This window comes from Dermacentor variabilis, unplaced genomic scaffold (genome assembly GCF_050947875.1).
Source record: "Dermacentor variabilis isolate Ectoservices unplaced genomic scaffold, ASM5094787v1 scaffold_12, whole genome shotgun sequence".
In the NCBI taxonomy this organism is placed as follows: domain Eukaryota; kingdom Metazoa; phylum Arthropoda; class Arachnida; order Ixodida; family Ixodidae; genus Dermacentor; species Dermacentor variabilis.
The window spans coordinates 28,737,829-28,759,357 of record NW_027460280.1 but is presented as its reverse complement, the minus strand read 5'-3'; positions in this window follow the sequence as shown (position 1 = coordinate 28,759,357).

Below are 21,529 nucleotides of genomic sequence, written 5' to 3'. Positions count from 1 at the left end.
CTGTGCGTCGAACATGTTGTTCTTTTAGTCCGCGTCTTCGTAGCGCTCTTTTCATCAAATATGCAAAACCAACTCGCCCACATCAAACTTCTGATGATAGCTAAGCGTAAGGTACAAGAGGTGAATATGCCTACCTCCGATTAAGAAACGAATAACCGAAAGAGAACGTCAGCGATATGCAGCAAACCACGTCAGGCATCGGCGTCCGGCAACAAGGACCAAGCAAACGCGTCCAAACCTTCGAGTTCTCACGGTTCAGACACTGGCGCCGAACCTGAGCAACTTTTCGAACTGGTGAAGAAAAAAGAGTCGCAATTTCGCCCGAAGGGGGAAAAGTCGATAGCGGTTGCAAAATATTGGACGCCTACAGGAAATAACGTTTGTAGCTGTATTGGTCGTATTAATGGCAGTAAACACAGCTTACTGAATAAATTAATACGCTTGGCGTCACGCGTGCGCAGGCAAACATGACCGGCTGTAACTCGATGACAGGGAACACGCGCTGTCGCCACAACGCTGGCGTGAACGCGGAGAGCAGGCAGAAGGGAGCGAACGCTTCGGGCTGCCTCCAACGCACATGAAGCGAGTTCACACAGCTAGAACATTTCATAAGAACAGATGCCAGCATGAAGTCTGCCATAACTGTACAAAGCGTTCAAGCTGAGCTTTAAATTAGGGCCCACCTCGCTCATTTATTACGCACCCATCGTCACTGCCAAGCACTGCAGAGCGTTGCACGAGCGACGCATGGTGAACGCTGCAAAAAAAGGGAGAAAGAAGCCACCCTTACTCCAACACGATGTCCCCCTTTTTTCACAATTGTTGCTGGCTTATTTTTGTTTATTCTTGTTTATTTACTGCCCTGTGCATTTGTTCTAACGTTGTCGCAAGGAATAACGTACTCCGTAATGTAATGCCTCCGGGCGTTTAAGGTGAAAAATAAATGAGGATTCAAATGTGTCACTACGGGTATTAGATGGCTGAAAAACATAACCATGATATATTCGCGGATACCTTCTTCCTGGGGTGCGTTGATATTTGTGTTAATCAATTTCAATTTGACCTTTGATTATCTGAAACAGGGGTTTTATTCGATATTTCTTTCTGCGTAATTCCAATTTATCGAAACTACAAAACTTTATCATTCGTGTTACGGAGTCTGTCCTACGATGCCTGGAATATATAAAAGCGCAGCGAATCTCTGAACTCTTTCTAACCCCGATTAAGTGACTCTATAAGACTACAGACTCTCTTATAGTGCAGACGTACAGGCAGTTCCGTCTCGTTCGGAAAGACTTTTTGGATGCGTGAGACAGGCAGCCGAGACCGTGAACTGTTTGGCGTACCTCCTTCCAGACGCGAATTCGCGGTAAGCACTGAAAGCTTTTTATTTTTTAAATTTTTTTCCACACTATTTTTGGGTGCTGTTCAATTCTGCCGTGTATCTGTATATATATCGTGTATCTAACCGCGTTCATGGCCGCTTGCGTACGGGAGACTCCGAAACCACGATATTAGAAGTACTATGCCTTGCCATCTGTCCCGATCATCAAAACCCGCATACCACGGATAATTCAAGCATGTTTTCAGGCATTTGAGATATACTAAATGGACTTACACTGACTCTACCGACATGCCTCGCGCTGACTTTCTAAAGAGAGCCCCCCCCCCCCCCCGCCTTTCCTCGAAAAAAAAATTGCAGCTCTAGAGGGAGAGACAAAGTGATGAGAAGGTTTGCAGTAGCGCGCAAATAATAAGAAATAAATAACGTGACGTCAACAGTTGCAATGTTCACATACAGATTTTTATCAAGTGAAAAAAGAAAAGTCATAGTTTGCGTTCAGTTATTTCTTCTACATTTGCACTTGTACTCTTCTTCGCGGGTTTCCGTTTGTACTTTAGATCACGAGCATGTACTAACAACTGTGAATGGTCGTCGGTATGCTTGTAGGGTTTGCCTAGCCGAGTTGACGGCCGTCTGCCCACGTGGGATTCCGGAAGTACGAGTCCAGAACCGTTTAGAAATCGTTCTATATTCAGTTACTCATCGCGACACATCTATCGCGGATAAATGAAGTATTTAGCCATCTAGAGCCTTCTGGGCTGTACTTGACGGCGATAAGGTAGCCTCGCCGCCTATGGGATTATCTGACTGAGCTATGTCGAATGCTCGGTTACCATCGTCGGAAGTTCGAATCCCTCGATAAAGATTTTTTTTTGACGATGGTGAACTTGAAATTCACCTCCTCCAGTGCACAACATCTGCAGGCTTGGAGTGGCCCCTGTCACCGGCAAAAGCTGCCGAGAGCCAGTGGAGCTATACTAATCCAGGTACAACCAAATTAGGAAGGCTCACTAAGCTTCAAGAAGACACTCTATCACCAGAACAGGAATTGGTCTCCCTGGTGCAGTATTGGGCCACCTCGTCCCAAATGACTCACTCAATTACCCAATGGCCCTCAGTCGCCAGGTCTGCGGAGCACCTGAACAAGGCGGTGGTCAGACCTGTAACGCAGGTGAGGGTGCTAAGAATCTCTGCGTCCGGACAGGCCGCTAATGGAAACTGACCCTTGCAACGTGCAACACCCGAACCCTCTCGAGTGAGGCTAGCTTAGCGTACTCTTTGAGGAACTATCAGACATTGTTTGGCATATCTCCGAGCTTAGTAAGGTTAGAAGAACGTGAGGCTTATAAATTGCTGAATAACAGACATGTCCTCTGTTATAGAGGTCTCCTGGAGAAGCAATACGGGGTAGGATTCCTAATCCATAAGGATATAGCGGGCAACATTGACGAAATCTACAGCATTAATGAGAGGGTAGCTGTAGTCGTAATGTAACTTAGTAAGGGGTAATCAAACTTAATAAGAGATATAGAATAAAGGTAGTAGAAGCCTACGCTCCAACATCCAGTCACGATGATGAGGAAGTAGATTAGTTTTATGAAGATGTTGAATTAGCGATGTTGAAGATGTTGAACAAGGAACAGAAAGTGGACCTGGAACGACCGAATGGTGAAACAAGAAATGAAATTTACTTAATACTTTCTGCTGATCCCGCGTAGTGCAGGATGTAGATGTGATAGGTAGGGTAAAGTGCAGTGATCATATATAGGTTAGTGAGGGCTAGGATTCACCTCAATCCGCTTTCTTGCGATTCATTGTGGCGCCATCGTGTGGTGACCACGAGAAACAATTTGGCAGGCGCCGCTGCGCGCAGCGACGGCCGCCCTACGCGAGACTCTTGACCAAACAAGCAGCGTGTCAGACAAGAGTGAAACAACGTGTACGCGCCGTCATATTTTGACATCGTCAGCTAGCCATCGAGCCCACTGGCGTAAAAAAAAGCACTTCGCGTTTCACTCAACCAGGTCGCGCGAGCTAAGAGATCGTTTGTTTCGCTAGCTCAAACATACATTTGCGTCTTCGTCGAGATTACTCGTACGAGTCAGTAATGACGAAAACAGAGAGTTAGAAAGCATATGCCAATACATACCTTTCACAAAGTGCAGCCCTAATCCAGGCTTCACGTCGGTGTCGATCGCATTTTACCCAAGGAAATCGGAAAATCCGCATTGAGCTGCTGGGATGGCCACGGGAGCAGGCGTAAACGAGACACGACATTGGCATCGTGCCAAATTTCGATGGAAATAATGGCAATAATAGAGTGTTTTAGTTTAGCGTTTTTACGCTCCGCGCTCAGCAGGTGAGTGGAGCGGAAGCGCGAATGCGCATGCGTTCTCCGCTTAGCCGCAAGCGGGCTAGTGGAGCGACAAACACGGTCCGCTTACAAGCTGCCTGAGCGATCGAAGCGTGCTGCGCTGCGCATTGGCTAGCGTTGGCGTCAGAAATGATTGGAATGGATGCAAAAGAAATCTCGTTGGCTATCACGTGGCATTCCCCAAGACGGCGCTTTATTTTCCACTGGATAAAATGGACCAGTAACGCATTACACGCGCACGTCTAGATGCTTATATAATAAATATAATAGTAGATACATAATATATATATATATATATATATATATATATATATATATATATATATATATATATATATATATTCTGAGACGAGGTTTAGGCAGCCAGTCTCTTCTTTATTCTCCCGAGTGAGAGCCACACCACCAGGGTCCAAAACGGTGATGATGAGTATGTACAGGTGAGAATATGAAGCGTATGAATAATGCTCACACTAATTTCCCCGCACGCGGAAGCGGCCAGCCAGGCCGCGACTTAGCCAGGAGGGGAACGCCGAACGAATCGTTTTAGGCGCGAAACGTGAACGATCTCCGAACCACGACAACGATGGTCGGAAGAAACGTCTACGGGAGTAACGCGATAGTTCACGGGGGATGTTTGTTCGTTAATAATATAGGGTCCAAGAAAGCGGGATTCAAACTTCTCGCACAAACCGGGTGTACGAATGGGCGTCCAAAGGAGCACTTCCTCGCCAGGACGAAAGGAGACGTCGCGACGAGAGATGTCGTAACGTTGCTTGCGATCTAGCTGACTGACTTCTGTGTTGAAGCGAGCACGTTGACGACATTCCTCAAGTCTCGAGACGAACTGTTCGGGTATACTGGCCGAGGTGTTAGTTGGGGCATTGAAGAAAGCGGCGTCGATGGTGAATGTCGGGGAACGGCCGTAAACTAGGTAGAAAGGTGAGTATCCCGTAGTTCGTTGGATAGCGGTGTTGTGAGCAAAAGTCACGAAAGGTAAAAGTTTGTCCCAGTTGTCGTGGTTTGGCCCGATATACATGGATATCATATCTATTAGTGTGCGATGAAATCGCTCGGTTAAGCCATTTGTTTGTGGGTGATATGCGGATGTTGTCTTATGAACTGTGCCACAAGCTCCGAGTACTTCTGCTAGCATTGTTGACATGAAAGTCTTGCCGCGGTCGCTTAACAGTACACGAGGTGCACCATGGCGCAGCACAATGGCATCTAGAAAGAAGGTGGCAACGTCGGAGGCCGAACTAGAGCGTAGAGGAGCGGTCTCTGCGTAACGTGTGAGCTGGTCAACAGCTGTCACGACCCATCGATGACCCGCTGGCGTTATGGGCAGAGGGCCGACTAGGTCTATCCCAACGATGGCAAACGGTGTCTCGGGACATGGAATGGGCTGTAAAAGCCCAGCAGGAGGCGAAGTCGGTCGTTTCCGCCGTTGACACTGAACGCAAGAAGCGACGTACTTGGCCACAAAGGTAGACATGCCTGGCCAAAAGAAACGGCTCCTAACGCGGTGGTATGTTTTGTGGAATCTCAAATGGCCAGCAGATGGGTCGTCGTGCAAGGCTTCAAGGACTTGTGTGCGCATCGAACGTGGAAGAATAGGTACCCAGTGGTGTCCGTCGGAGTTGTATACGTAGCGGTACAGCACATCGTTGTCAAGCTTAAATAGTCGCAGTTGTCGACGTAATCTGGCATTTGGTGCAGATGTAGTTCCGCACAGGCGTTGGATGATGCTGTCGCAATAGGGGTCAGAACGTTGACACGAGGCGAGGTGAGTGACGCGATTGGAAGATAACGTGTCAGTAACCGATAGAGGTAATAACGGTAATAACGGGAGTGACGACTTAGTCTCATCATCAAGTGGCGAGCAATGGGGAGGTGTACTCGAAGCTAATAGTGGCAGCGGGCAGCGAGAGAGAGCGTCGGCATCTTGATGCTTTTTCCCAGACTTGTAGACAACGTCAAAATCGTACTCTTGTAAGCGTACCACCCAGCGACCAAGTCGTCCGGACAAATTTTTGATTGACGACAACCAGCATAAGGCGTGGTGGTCGGTTATGACCGTGAAATGGCGTCCGTAAAGATATGGTCGAAATTTTTGGATTGCCCAAACTACGGCGAGACATTCCTGTTCTGTGATCGAGTAATTCTTTTCGGCAGGTGTTAGTGCGCGACTGGCATAGGCAACAACTCTCTCTCGTGAGGTGGTATCACGCTGTAAAAGTACAGCACCGATCCCATGGCCACTAGCGTCGGTGTGCAAGCAAGTTGGTGCGTTCTCATCGAAGTGACAGAGGACAGGGTCGGTTGTTAATGCCTGCTTGAGGGCTTGAAAAGAAAGTTCGCATTCATCTGTCCAAGGGAAAGCAGTGCCCGACGTGAGCAACTTGTGTAGCGGCGACGCCACGGCCGCAAAATGACTGATGAAGCGGCGGAAGTAGGATGCCAGGCCCAAGAAACTTCTTAATTGCTTTTGATTTTCAGGGCGAGGGAAGTGAAGCACGGCAGCAACCTTTTCGGGATCCGGTCGAACGCCATCTTTGCTGATAAGATGGCCCAACACTTTGATGTTCTTTCTGGCAAAATGGCATTTCTTTGTGTTGAGTTGGAGTCCAGCGTTGGAAATGCATGTGAAAACTTCGTCCAAGCGCTCAAGGTGCTGACGAAAAGTTGTAGAAAAAATAACGATGTCATCTAAATAGCACAGACAGGTCTTCCACTTAAGGCCACGTAAAACTGTGTCGATCATGCGTTCAAATGTTGCAGGGGCATTACATAAACCAAAGGGCATGACGTTGAACTCGTAAAGTCCGTCTGGTGTTGCAAAGGCTGTCTTGTCCTTGTCCGCATCGTGCTTGGGGATTTGCCAGTATCCGGATCGGAGGTCTAGACTAGAGAAATATTCTGCACCCTGGAGGGAGTCTATGGCATCGTCAATTCTTGGCATCGGATATACGTCTTTGCGCGTGATCTTATTAAGGGCTCGATAATCGACGCAGAATCGTACAGAGCCGTCTTTCTTGCGAACCAGCACGACAGGAGACGACCAAGAACTGGAGGATGGCCGAATGATGTCTCTCTTGAGCATGTCATCAACGTTATCCGCAATGATTTTCCGTTCTGCGGAAGACACGCGATACGGGCGGCGGCGTACAACCGAACTGCCTTCGGTTTCGATGCGATGTACTGCGACGGAAGTGCGCCCCAAAAGCTTGGAGTGGACGTCAAATAAGGCTCTGTGTTTGTGCAGGAGTGCCAGAAGGTCTTCTTTCTGCGCAGCGGTCAAATCGGGATTTATCGCGGCAGTTAAAGCAGCGGTAGCAGTGTGATAATCAGTTGTGGTAGACAAAGGTGGTGATTCGGTGTGAAGCGGTACCAGCGAAAGAGGTTCGGTGTCAGTAAAGCATGTCACAGTAGAGCCCTGGGAGAGCACAACTGGCGAAGAAGTACGGTTATGAACAGCGACTAACGCTCTACCGTCCTGAAACCGTACTAGGCTAGGAGTAAGGCTAAGCCCACCAGAAATGCAGTAACCGCTCGGTGCAAGGAACACATCACCATTAATAATAGTGTCGGAAGTCAGCGTCAGAATATGCTCATTACCCGCGGGAATGAAACAGTCGGTAGACGTGACAAAACGCAGGCTATGAGCATTGACAGCGGACGAAGATTCAGTGTCCGTCATATGAATAGTTCGCTGACGGCAAGAGATGAAAGCTGAGGCGGAGGACAGGAAGTCCCATCCCAAAATCATCGCGTAAGTGCACGAAGATAGCACGACGAACTGAATGTGGTGGAGGATGCCATCAATGAAAACGCGCGCAGTGCAAACACTGGAGGGCTGAACAAGAACTGTATTAGCACAACGAAGGGGAGGGCCATTATACGGTGTCTTCACTTTTCGCAATCGAGAACACAAGTCAGCACTAATAACGGAAAGCGATGCACCTGTGTCAACCAAGGCTTCGATTCGGACACCTTCAACACACACCAAAAGTACATTTGACGGGCGCTCCGGAGGAGTTTCACGTTGTCCAAAAGATGCAGCTTTCCCTCCTGAAGCTGCACCATTTAGTTTTCCGGGCGGTGATCGGAGGACGAAGGAGCCGGTCGTAGAGGAGAAGAAGAGCGCCGCATCGGTGATGGAGAGCGACGACGCGGGAAACGCAATGAACCGGCAGTGTTGAAGTCCTGTGGAGATGGGGAACGTCGTGGGTAATAATCGTAGTCAGAACGCCGACGTCGTGGTACAGGGCCAGAAAACTGATCCCTTTCAAAGCCGTCATAGCCACGTCTTTCATCTTGCTGACGGCGTCGGCAAAACCTGGAAATGTGGCCACGGATGCCGCAGTAGTAACAAACCGGTCGAGGTGGGCTCCATGCGTTATAAGACGGAACAGGCGATGGCCTTGCAGTGATAGGATTCAGGGACATGTGCGGTGCAGGTGCCTGTTGTGGTGGCTGCTGGGAGGGTGGCGCTATGGAGGCAACCTGCGCGTACGTTGGCGTATGGATAGGGCGCGGGCTCGTGATTTGCGGGCAGGTCACGGCAGCTATCTCTTCCCTCACGATATGGCGTAGGCCGCCACCAGGGGGCATCAGATGGACCTCAGGAGGGTTTGACGAAGCTTGGGCGTGCAGTTCCTTACGGATGATGGAGCGAATCAAAGCACGTAGCTCGCTGTCGTTGGACGCCTTGAAATCAGACGTGTCAGGGTGTAAGCGAAGCATATGAAGGTCATCGAGACGCTGACACGTACTGATGATGTCGGCGACGGTAGAGGGATTCAGCACTACAAGAGCATTGAATGCCGCAGTCCCAATACCCTTGAGCAGGTGGCGTACACGGTCACTCTCTGCCATCGAGGTGTTCACGCGGCGGCAGAGGGCGAGGACGTCCTCTATGTACGAAGTGTAGGACTCGCCTGAGTGCTGTACACGCTCAGCAAGCTTCTTCTTAGCGATATCGGAGCGGACAGACGAGTTCGCGAAAATCTGGCGTAGATGGTGTTTAAAGATGCTCCAGTTGACCAAATCGAGCTCATGATTGGAATACCAAGTTTTCGCAACTCCCGTTAGGTAGAAGGCGACGTGAGCAAGTTTTGCTGATTCGTTCCAGTGGTTAAAGTCACTCACGCGCTCGTATAGCTCCAACCAGTCTTCAACGTCGTCGCCTGGAAGCCCAGCAAATAGCGGTGGATCCTTCTGAGGGGTGGTGACTGTCCAAGAAGGGGTTCCCGCAGGAGGAGGCAAGGTGGATGTCGTGGTACTGGTCAGCTGGTCTTGCGACATGGTTGAGTACAGTTGGTAGAGGCGGCGACCCGAGCGGAGCTCCAGGGATGTAGCGTAGGTGAAGCTGGAGAGAGACCGGGAGCGAGAGGGCGAAGGAACCGGACAGCACACTCCACCACTTGTGAGACGAGGTTTAGGCAGCCAGTCTCTTCTTTATTCTCCCGAGTGAGAGCCCCACCACCAGGGTCCAAAACGGTGATGATGAGTATGTACAGGTGAGAATATGAAGCGTATGAATAATGCTCACAATATATATATATATATATATATATATATTAAAAGTGGTCAATGGGTGTTTTATTTCTTTCATTACCTTGAATTTGGCCAGGGAGCGCTGCAACTAGGAAAGGTCCGCTCCGCTACGCTAAACATATAACTAAATCGTGAAAATCGCCCGCCGCTCCTCTGTGGCTTAGTGGGGCAGCTCGGAGCGAGGCGTATCGTAAAAACGCTCAACTAAAACACTCTAATGTTCGAAAGGCGTTCTGTGCGCGCGGAAGCCAGAATGACAAGGCTGATAACTGAGTGAAAGAACTTTATTGGAGTACCGGCGAGGGCGCGAACTCGTCGCGCCCCCGGCTAGTCCTACGTCGGGTCCGGCAAGTCTAGCCCACCGGCCCGGTGACGGGCACGCCGGACAGCCAGGATTCGCTTGTCTAGAGCGGGGCTGCGCAGAAACGAGTCCCACTCCTCCTTGCTAAACTTGGGGTAACACGACCCGCGCTCTCGGAGCATGTGAGCTAGAGCGGAGGCCTGCCCGCTGGACAGGCAGGCGTCGTCGCGATATGCGTCGGGGTAAACCGTGTAGAAGGGCAAGACACGGATATGTGCCGGTCCGTAAAAGAGTAAGAGAAACGGCTGGTGCCCTATTCTACTGACAAATTAACACGGCAAGCTGGGCGAGTTGGTGGTTGAGCATGTTCCTATGGGTGGGCAGCGCAACCCGGACGAAGGACGAGAGGAAGTACACAAGACGAGCGCAGTCTGTGTGTGAACTGCGCTCGTCTTGTCTACTTCCTCTCGTCCGTCGTCCGGGTTGCGCTGCCCACCCATAGGAGCATGTCCACTGATAAGTTCAGCGCCCGCCACGGCCTTACTCCACTCACTCAAAGGAGAGTCGAGTCCTGCCGTGCGCCTGCCAAATTGCTTCGGTCCTCAGCCGCTAGAGCCGTGCGCATGCGCAGTTCAGCGTCGCTAAAGGCGGATTTGAAGAGAGAAAGAGTAAAATTGGTCAAGAAGAAACAGGTCAACCTAGAGGATGTAAGGGTAAAAGCAGAAAAATTCAGGCTGGTACTTGCAAACAAATATGCAGCCTTAGAACAGAGAGATGATGATGACATAGAGGTAATGAATGAAACCGTAACGAGGCTGGCTTCAGAGGCAGCAATAGAAGCGGGAGGCAAGGCACCAAGGCAACCAATAGGCAAGCTCTCCCAAGTAACAAAGGACCTAATAAAGAAACGACAAAGAATGAAAGTGTCCAACTCAAGAAATAAGGTAGTATTTGCGGAACTGTCAAAACTGATCAACTAGGCGAAAATAAGTGATATTCGAAGGTATAACGTGAGAAATACTGAAGAAGCCGTGAAAAATGGACGCAGCCTGAAACCAGTGAGAAAGAAACTTGGCATAGGACAAACCAAGATATATGCACAGAAAGATAAGCAGGGTAATATCATCAGCACTTTTGAAGATATAGTAAAGGAAGCGGAAGAATTCTATACTGACCTGTACAATACCCAGAGGAGTCAGGATACCTCCCTTAGAAACGATAATGAACAGGATACAGAAACTGTTCCTATAACTACAGATGAGCTCAGAAGGGCCTTGCAAGACATAAAACGGGGAAAAGCGGCAGAAGAAGATGGCATTACAGTCGATTTAATCAAAGATGAAGCAGACCTAATGCCTGAAAAACTAGCGGCTCTCTAAAGGAAACGTATATCAACTGCAAGTGTCCCAGAAAACGGGAAGAATGCAAACATTATAATATATAATAATTCACAAAAAGGGAGGCATTAAAGAACTGAAAAATTATAGGCCCATTAGGTTACTCCGAGTATTATAGAAAATATTTACCAAAATAATCTCCAATAAAATAAGGGCAACACTGGACTTACAATGGATCACTCATTGGGTCACATCCATATCATTGATGAGGTTATCGAGAAATCTGCAGAGGATAATGAGCCTCTTTATATGGCTTTCATAGATTACGAACAGGCATTTTATTCAGTAGAGATACCAGTAGTCATAGAGGCATTACGTGATCAAGGAGTACAGAACGCTTACGTAAATACCTTGGAAAATATCTACAGAGGTTCCATAGCTACCTTAATTTTACACAAGAAAAACAGGAAGATACCTATAAAGAAAGGGGTCAGACAGGGAGACACAATCTCTCAAATGATATCCACTGCATGCTTGGAAGAAGTATTCAAGCTAATAAACTGGGAAGGCTTAGCAGTAAGGATCGACGGCGAATATCTCAGCAACCTTCGGTTTGCCGATGACATGTTCTATTCAGCAACAATGCAGACCTGTTACAACAAATGATTGAGGACCTTTACAGAGAGAGTGCAAGAGTTGGGTTGAAGATTAACATGCAGAAGACAAAGGTAATGATGAATAGACGGGCAAAGGAACAAGAGTTCGGGATCGCCAGTCAGCCTCTAGAGTCTGTAAAGGAGTCCAAATGAATGTTTCAGACCCTTTCACCGCCCGATTCATGGCACATCCCCCCGCAGGGGCGTCTGCGTCAGCAGGCGTTTGGTGCCTTGCGACACCACGTACCCGAGCACACGAGGGTTGGACCCTCCCGCGTGTAGCCGTGCGCGGCTTAGCCGTGTCTGGGGAAAGGGGGATCCTGGAGGTTGAGCCGATGCCGGGTGTTTGGACCTTTAAGGCCCCCAGGCGGAGGCAACACGCCTCTTTGGCCTCTGCTTTTCCTGTCCCTCTATTCAACCTTTTGCTTTCCCAATCGCTGTCTCTTCTTTCCTGTCTTCTTCTCACTTCTTCTCACTTCCGAAGTTCAAGGCGGCAAGGGTTAACCATGTGGGCGTGGCCTTCCTTGGTCATGGTTATATGTTTATAGCAGTTATGTATGGCTAGAGGTTCTTAAAACACTCCCATGTTGGGCTCCGTATATGTCATTACATGGATAGAACCCCCTCTTCAGCAAAATCTGATCGGAGGCCGAAAAGGCACCGGACCGAAGTAATGAACTTCAGTAAACCTAGTGATAGCTTTACAAAATTTTTTGTCATCACGTCGGAAACTGAACGGAAAATTCAAGAAATGTCCCCATTCCTCATTGCCAAGGCACTTAACGAGTGTATTGGTGATACCTACAAAGCAATGAAAGTGAATTCTGGAGACCTCTTGCTCGAAGTTATGACGGCTGAGCATAGCAGGCAGTTTAAGAAACTTGAGAAGATCGGTGAGAACAGTGTGTCTGTTTCACCACATCGTACACTGAACTACGCGAAGGGTGTGATTTAAGATACAGAACTCCTAAAGTGCACAGACAAGGAAATCGAAAAAGCCTTGAAGGTCAGGGTGTTCTACGTGCAAGACGAAATAAATTTAGAAAAAATAACATTGAAACTCCGACCAGACACATTGTGCTCACCTTCAACTCCTTAACGCTTCCAAGTGCCGTTAAGGCCGCTTACCTGTACCTTAGAATAAGACCATATTTGCCCAATCCCCGCCGATGCTTTCGGTGTCAGAAATATGGGCACGGATCCCAGTCATGTCGCGGAAGAGCAACCTGTGGTAAATGCGGTCAACCAGACCATGGTATGAAACGTGCACAAGCGAGCTGTGCAGTGCAAACTGCGCGGGTCAGCACGCGGCGTTTTCCAGATCTTGTCCTGAGTGGAAAAAAGAAAAAGAGGTGATTGCATTGAAGGTAGGGGAGAACATTTTGTACATTGAAGCCAAAAAGAGAGTCGCGTTTGCCGATAGAGGTACTTACGCACAGGCTGTGCAAAGAGGGCGTGCGCCGCCGATGGTGTCAGTTGGAACACAGGTGGAGCTGCTGGACAAAGTGTCAGCACTCGGGCCCTCCTCACCCAGTGAAAAAACAGACGCTCGTAGCAAACCTCTCCCAAGAGGCCCAGAAGCTTCTGCTGGGGCTGACGTCGGTCAGCACGCGGTAGAGGCCACGAAGGTCTCAAGATCGGTGCCGAAGGACCGCTTTCTTTCCAAGAAGTCGGCACCTTCATCAAGCACCATCAACGATGAACGCCCAAAGGGCGCTGATATGATGGAAGTGTGTCCGCCGGACACGAACCAAACAAAAGAGCCTACATCTGGTAGGCAAACCAAAAAGTCGGGTATCCCCCCTGCAAAACACAAAGGGGGTAGACTTCCGGTCATTCCCCCGGATAAGGAGACGTGACTTTAAAAGCATTTTAGCAAGTTTCTTGCTCATTTACATATGTCATCTTTGTGACCTTTTACATAGAATCTCTTCGTGAAGTACTTGATAATCCACATAATCAAATATGGCTACTATTGTGCAGTGGAACTGCCGTGGTTTTAGAACTAATATTGATGACATTTACGATCTTTTCGAGGATGCTGAAGCTTCTGTTATGTGTTTGCAAGAAACTCATTGGAAAGGTTGCCATAAACAATCTCTGCGTCGATATGGCATTTTTCGAAAAGATAGGGAACAGTCTTCAATCGCATCCGGAGGAGTCGCTATAGTGGTTGCTCAAGGAGTCCCAGTACGTGAAGTGAAGCTTAACACCAACTTAGAAGCTGTTGCAGTAAAGGTTCAGATAGGAAAAACAATAACAGTATGCTCCCTGTACTTACCACCAGGTAAGAAAATCACAAGAAAAGAATGAGAGAATCTCGTGAAAGAACTTCCAGAACCTTTCCTTTTATTGGGTGATTTTAATGCTCATAACAACATCTGGGGCAGTGGCCACACTGACGCGAGAGGGAAAATGATAGAAGAATTTTTAGACAACTGCAATCTGTACCTTTTTAATGATGGAAAGCCAACATATTTTATTTCAAAATCACAATCTACGTCAAGCATTGACCTCTCTTGTGGCACGCTATCACCTTCTAGGTTATTTACTTGGGGCGTGAGGGAAAACCCACGTGGCAGCGACCACTACCTTATATTACTCAAGCCGATCGATGCGCCTCCAACAATGCCAGCACCAAGGCAGAGATGGAAGCTGGGTAAAGCAGACTGGTGTCTTTTTTTGGAAAGCTCTGAAATAAGGATTGATGATGTCATCGCACTCAATATTGACGACTTTTGTGATGCGATAAAGAAACAAATTTTAGATGCAGCTGAAAACTCCATACCACTTTCACAAGGAAAGCTTCCACGTAGACCAAAACCGTGGTGGAATGATGCACGTGATAAAGCTCGTAGAAAACAAAACTGTGCATGGTCTCGACTAAACAGGTACCCATCTTTTGAAAATTTATTGTTTTTTAAACAGAAGCGGAGTGAGGCTAGAAGGGAAAGACGGATAGCAAAAAGAACATCATGGGTGAAATATGTGAGCTCAATAAACAGTCACACATCAAGTAAATTAGCCTGGGAGAAAGTGAGAAAAATTGACGGTGTTCATACAGAATACACACTCCCTATATTTGACGAGGAAACGGATTTTAAAGGGCAAGCAAATATACTTGGCGAGCACTTTGCTGGAATTTCGAGTGATGCTCATTACACTCCCGAGTTTCTTAAGATAAAGGCCACTGTAGAAAAGAAAGATCTTCGGATATCACTGAATAGTACTGAGCCATACTACTGTCCCTTTACAAAAACTGAACTCTTCGATGCGATATATTTAGGAAAGAGCCGTTCAGCAGGTCCGGACAACATACACTACGAAATGCTGCGACACCTATACATGAACACGTACCACACAATCCTTCACCTCTTGAACAGGTTGTGGGCGGAAGGCTATTTTCCAAAAGCATGGAAGAAGGCGATAGTTCTACCACTTCTAAAACCTGGAAAGGAACGCTCTCACCCTAACAGTTATCGCCCCATTGCCTTAACCAGTTGTTTAGGAAACACATTCGAAAGAATGGTTAACAAACGGCTTGTGCACCTTTTGGAAAGTAACAGGTTACTTGATCAGTACCAGTGTGGCTTTAGAGTCAATCGCAGTACAATCGACCAATTAGTCCGGTTAGAAACAAAAATCCGTGAATCTTTCGTCCAAAGGCAACATTGCGTCTCCGTTTTCTTTGACTTATCAAAAGCATATGATACGACGTGGAGACATGGCATTTTAATGGACTTGCACAGATACGGCATAAAAGGGCATATGCTTGGTATAGTCCAAAGCTATTTGGAGGACCGAACTTTGCAGGTGATGGTTGGACCAACTTTCTCCAACTGTTTTATGCAGAAGAATGGAGTGCCGCAAGGTGGAGTATTGAACGTTACACTATTTTTAGTGAAGCTCCATTCGATAACCACAGTTATTCCTTCTTCCTTAATGTATTCTTTATATGTCGATGACATCCAACTTTGTTTCTCCTTTTGTAATATGGCTACTTGCGAACGCCAACTCCAGTTGGGTGTAAACTGGAGACCAAGAAGATTGTGGCCAAGGCAACCCCAATGGCAGCCCCAGCGTCCCCCATCGTGCTGCAGCAGCCCAGGGAACCACCGACGTTCCGCGGTTTCACATTTGAGGACCCGGAAAGCTGGCTGGAAACGTATGAGAGGGTCGCTATGTTTAACAGCTGGGCAAGCGACGACAAGCTGCGCCATGTCTATTTTGCATTGGAGGACGCAGCCAAGACGTGGTTCGAGAATCGAGAAGCCACCTTGACGGCGTGGGACCTGTTCCGAAGCGGCTTCCTGCAAACATTTACAAGCGTCGTGCGAAAAGAGCGAGCCCAAGCTCTACTGGAGACCAGAGCGCAGCTACCGAATGACACGATCGCCATCTTCACTGAGGAAATGACCCGTCTGTTCCGCCAAGCCGACCCGGAAATGTCAGAGGAGAAGAAAGTCCGCCTACTGATGCGTGGTGTAAAGGAGGAACTTCTCGCCGGAATGGTAAGATGCCCACCGAAGACCGTCGACGAGACACTGGAATTGCGGAACCGGCAATTCGACCGACGCACCAAGTCAACAAGCTACGCCGGCGTTCAATCAGTGGCCACCGACGACCTGCGCGAAACCATCCGGGCAGTCGTACGAGAGGAGCTTCAGAAGATCTTCCCTTCATCGCAACCTCAAATGGCCTCAATCGCCGAAGTTGTCAAAGAAGAAGTCCAGCGATCGCTCGGAGTTCCCGAGGTACAGTCACAATCATCGCAGCCCCAGCCAGAAGCGATGACCTACGCCGCCTTCGCCCGCCGCCAAGGTCCCCCTCCACGACTGCGCCAGGGCCCTGTAACGGCCCAATTCCGTCGACCACTGCCGCCGCCGCCAGCATGTCCACACGTCACCCAGCGCAGCTACCCGAGGAAGACAGACGTTTGGCGCGCTCCTGACCACCGCCCGCTCTGCTACCACAGCGGGGAAGCCGGCTATGTGTACCGCCGATGCCCATACCGCGACTTGGGACTGAGAGGGTTCGCCGTCAACGCGCCGCGTCCGCAGCTTGGGGAGCACCCACGTGACATCGCCGATTACCTAGCCGCCACTCAGTGCAACTCTCGACGACCGTCCCGTTCGCCGTCACAAGGCCGCTACCTGTCGCCGCAGCGCCGTCCATACACTGGTCCAGCCCGGTGCCGGTCAGCGAGCCCATATCTGGAAAACTAGAAGTAGCAACCGATGGTGATGCGGTTGCTGTTCGCCGAACTGACGAAGATCCTCCGCCGCCGCCGAAGACGTCGAAGAAACTACCTCGACGACATAACGACACGCCGCCGACCCGACGAAGTGTGAAAGCAAAGAACACGACGACGAAAGACGACCTGACGACGTCCCATACCAGCCACAAGTAACGCAAGACAAAGAACCACCGACCTCGACGTGCTTCTCGACGGCCACGCAGTTACCGCCTTAGTGGACACAGGTGGTGATTACTCCGTCATGAGTGGACACATCGCCTCCCAGTTGAAGAAGGTTAAGACTGCATGGGAAGGCCCTCAAATTCGCACCGCTGGAGGACACCTCATTACGCCGACTGGTATCTGCCCGGCAAGAATAATTATTCATGACCGGACTTACCCTGCCACCTTCGTTATCCTCCAACAGTGTTCACGAGACGTCATTCTCGGTATGGACTTCCTGAACCAACACGGCGCAATCATCGACCTGAAGTCGAAGTCAATAACGCTATCGAAAGATAAAGCGATACCGCGTGAGAGCCCTCGTAGTCCCACCGCCTTGAGTGTGCTCGAAGATCAAGTGAGCATCCCGCCTCGGTCCAGCATTGGTATTTCGGTCGGCACCAAAACACCCGCTGATGTAGCAGGCGTCATCGAAGGCGACCAATGTCTACTGCTAGAACGTGAAATTTGCGTCGCAAGAGGGATCGCTCGACTGCATGGAGGGAAAACTGAAGTGTTGCTGACAAACTTCAGCCAGGAGTTCAAGCACATCAACAAGGGCACGACGACCGCGTACATCGAGGAAATTCTCGAAACCAGTAATGCGTTTGTCCTCTCGGATTCCACCGCATCTACCCCGACGACCATGGTTCCCGAACCAGACTACGACATTAATCCAAGTCTCCCCGTGATTAAGCAACAGCAGCTCAGAAGTCTGCTCCGACGATACAAAGGTTGCTTTTCGACGTCATCGAGGATTCGACAAACACCAGTCGCCAAGCATCGCATAATCACCGAGGAGTGCGCTCGACCACTCCGCCAGAGCCCTTACCGAGTTACCCCGCGAGAACGTGAAGCTATAAGAGAACAAGTCGACGAAATGCTGCGCGACGACATCATCCAGCCGCCGAAAAGCCCGTGGGCATCCCCTGTTGTCCTGGTAAAGAAAAAGGACAGAACCCTACGTTTCGGCGTCATTATCGTCGACTGAACAAGATCACGAAGGACGTATACCCCCTCCCACGGATAGACGACGCATTGGATCGGCTCTGCAACGCTAAATACTTCTCGTCGATGGACCTCAAGTCTGGCCATTGGCAAATAGAAGTCGACGAAAGAGATCGCGAGAAGACCGCCTTCATCACCCCAGACCGCCTCTACGAGTTCAAGATTATGCCATTTGGACTGTGCTCGGCGCCTGCAACGTTCCAGCGCGTGATGGACACGGTTTTAGCATGATTGAAGTGGCAGACCTGTCTCGTTTACTTGGATGACGTCGTTGTCTTCGCCGGAAATTTCGACGATCACCTTAGGCGGCTTGCAACAGTACTCGAGGCCATCAAGTCATCAGGGCTCACTCTGAAGCCAGGAAGTGCCGCTTCGCTTACGATGAGCTTCTGTTGCTAGGCCACGTCATCAGCAAGTCTGGAGTCCGCCCCGACCCGCAGAAGACAGCTGCCATTGCAAAGTTCCCGCAGCCCATCGACAAGAAGGCAGTGCGTAGATTTCTTGGCATGTGTGCCTACTACAGGCGATTTGTCAAAGACTTTTCACGGATCGCTGAGCCGCTGACACAGCTAACTAAATGTGACGTCGAGTTCAAGTGGGAAACGCCGCAGGCTGACGCATTTCAAGAACTCAAACGACGCATGCAGTCGCCGCCGGTACTTGCGCACTTCGACGAGCACGCCGATACCGAAATCCACACTGACGCCAGTAGCCTAGGCCTCGGTGCGCTCCTAGTCCAGAGAAAAGATGGACATGAACACGTGATAGCTTAGGCTAGCCGGTCGTTGTCAAAAGCGGAAGGCAATTATTCTACAACGGAAAAGGAATGCCTCGCCATCGTTTGGGCTACAGCGAAATTTCGCCCTTACCTATATGGCAGGTCATTCAAAGTGGTCAGCGACCATCACGCATTGTGTTGGCTAGCTAACTTAAAGGACCCTTCAGGACGGCTGGCACGGTGGAGCCTGAGACTACAAGAATACGACATCACTGTAACAAGTACAAGTCCGGACGAAAACACTCAGATTCCGATTGCCTATCAGAATGCGCACGAGAACACCGGTTCACGGCGGTAGTCGTAGACGTTAGCTCCCGGCTTACGCACGCGTGTAGTGTCGCAACGGAATACCCCGAAACAGCGGAAGAGGTAGCGATTGCGCTTGCGCTTACCGACCCCCTCTGCGAGGTAGTTTTTAGCAACTCACAATCCGTAGTTCGCAACTACGCGTGGGGGCGCATTTCCTCCGAAGCTGTCCAGATTCTACGGAAAGCTGGTCGACAGCACTTCAATAACACCGCGATCGTATGGTTTCCAGCGCACGTCGCCACCCCCACCGATGAGGGCCTCATTAACTTGAACGAGGTAGCGCAACGCTCTGCGCGAGAACTGACCCGCCGCGCAGAATCGGAGACCGCCTCTTCGAGTTCGGATCTCCTGGTTCAAAACACGCGAGAACGCCTGGTCAGGTACAATGACATCACCAAGCACTACCAGCTAGGCAGGCGGTTGCTGCCCCCACCTCACCCTATGCTGAAACGTCGCCAGGCAGTCATCTGGCGACAATTGTAAACACAAACATTCCCCAGTCCGGTGCGATTGCAGCACATTTTCCCCGCGCAATACCCGACTGCTCTTTGCAAATTATGTCAGAAAAATAGAGCGACGCTGTCACACATGTTGTGGGAGTGTCGGGTTACATCAGCTACAATGGCAGTAGCTCCGGAGGCTCTTGCGTCGAAGTGGGTCGCCGCTCTGCGCAGCTCCAACCCCAAGACACAAGGGGGGCTTTCCAGCAAGCCCGAGAGGCGGCGACGAGGCAAGGCCTCGATGTCCCCTCATGGGAGACCTGAGTCCGGGTCGTCAAATTTGCCGGATTCAAAATAAAGTTGTTTCCATCCATCCAAATCACGCGCCCCCATTGACCCACCGCCGCAAGATGACGAGGATGCCGACGCCTTCCTTGGTATAATAAGCGCGGAAGATTTCGCCGAACAACAACGAGGGGACCCGGAGCTAAAAGCCCTAGTCAAGTATTTGGAAGGGCACACCGACGTTGTCCCTATAGGGCATTTAAGCGTGGATTGTCTTCGTTCACGCTTCAAAACAACCTACTCGTGAAGAACTTCTCGCCAGTCCGCGCCAACTACCTTCTTGTTGTTCCGTCGGCGCTGCGTCCAGAAGTACTGCACGCCCTACGTGACGATCCGACCGCTGGGCATCTCTGTTTCTCCCGGACGCTATAAGAAAGGTGTTACTGGCCGCACCTAACCGCCGATGTCGCCCGTTACGTCAGGACATGCCGAGACTGTCAGCGACGCGAGGCACCACCGACAAGGCCAGCGGGATTACTACAGCCAATCAAGCCTCCTTACCGACCTTTTCAACAGATCGGGATGGACTTGTTGGGACCGTTTCCGGCATCAACTTCCGGAAATAAGTGGATTGTCGTGGCGCCGGACTATCTCACCCGCTTCGCTGAAACTAAAGCTCTACCGAAAGGCAGCGCAGCCGAAGTGGCGAAATTTTTGGTCGAGAACATCCTGCTGCGACATGGTGCTCCAGAAGTCCTCATCACCGACAGAGGAACGGCTTTTACAGCAGAGCTCACGCAAGCCATTCTGTAATACAGCCAGACAAGTCACAGGAGGACAACTGCCTACCATTCGCAGACGAATGGTCTCACGGAGCGCCTGAACAAGACCCTCGCCGACATGCTAGCAATGAACGTCGACGTCGAGCACAAGACGTGGGAAGCGGTCCTGCCGTACGTAACATTCGCTTACAACACGGCGGTGCAAGAAACAACACAGATCACGCCATTTAAGCTGGTCTACGGCAGGAAGCCGACGACGACGCTCGATGCCATGCTGCCACATGTCACTGATGAAGAGAATGTTGACGTCGCTAGCTATCTCCAGCGTGCCGAAGAACAACGGAAATCTTAACTGGCGGCCGCATATTGTATATATTGCGATAAAAGGAGCTCGTTCAATGGGCATTTTGCGCAAGTTGAGCAACCGAAGAACAGGTATGCGAAGAAAATCCCTCTTGGTGGTATAAGATGTATGTTCGTCCGGTGTTAGAATTTGGATGCGTTTTATTCTCAGGTGTTCCAGCATACAAGCTTCGGCCGCTAGTTTTGTTAGAACGAGAGGCGCTACAACCGTGCTTAGGCCTCCCAAAATACGTTTCGAATGCCGTATTATACCTGGAGGAAAGAATCCCACCCATAATATGCCGATTTCACCTTCTGACAGTTCAGACTTTCCTAAGGCTATATGAATCCCCATTAAACCGCCTTCAAATTATTTTCCTCTCTGATCCAGAATTATTTTTTTCCTATTCATTGGGCCAGGTTTCATAGACCACAGATTATATTTGTGCAAACATTACTTGAACCACTAAATGTGCAAATTCGCGAGGTGCTTCATGATAATACGCATTCAAATTACCCAGTGATCAGGTTCGATGACATTTTCCCGAACAACGCGAA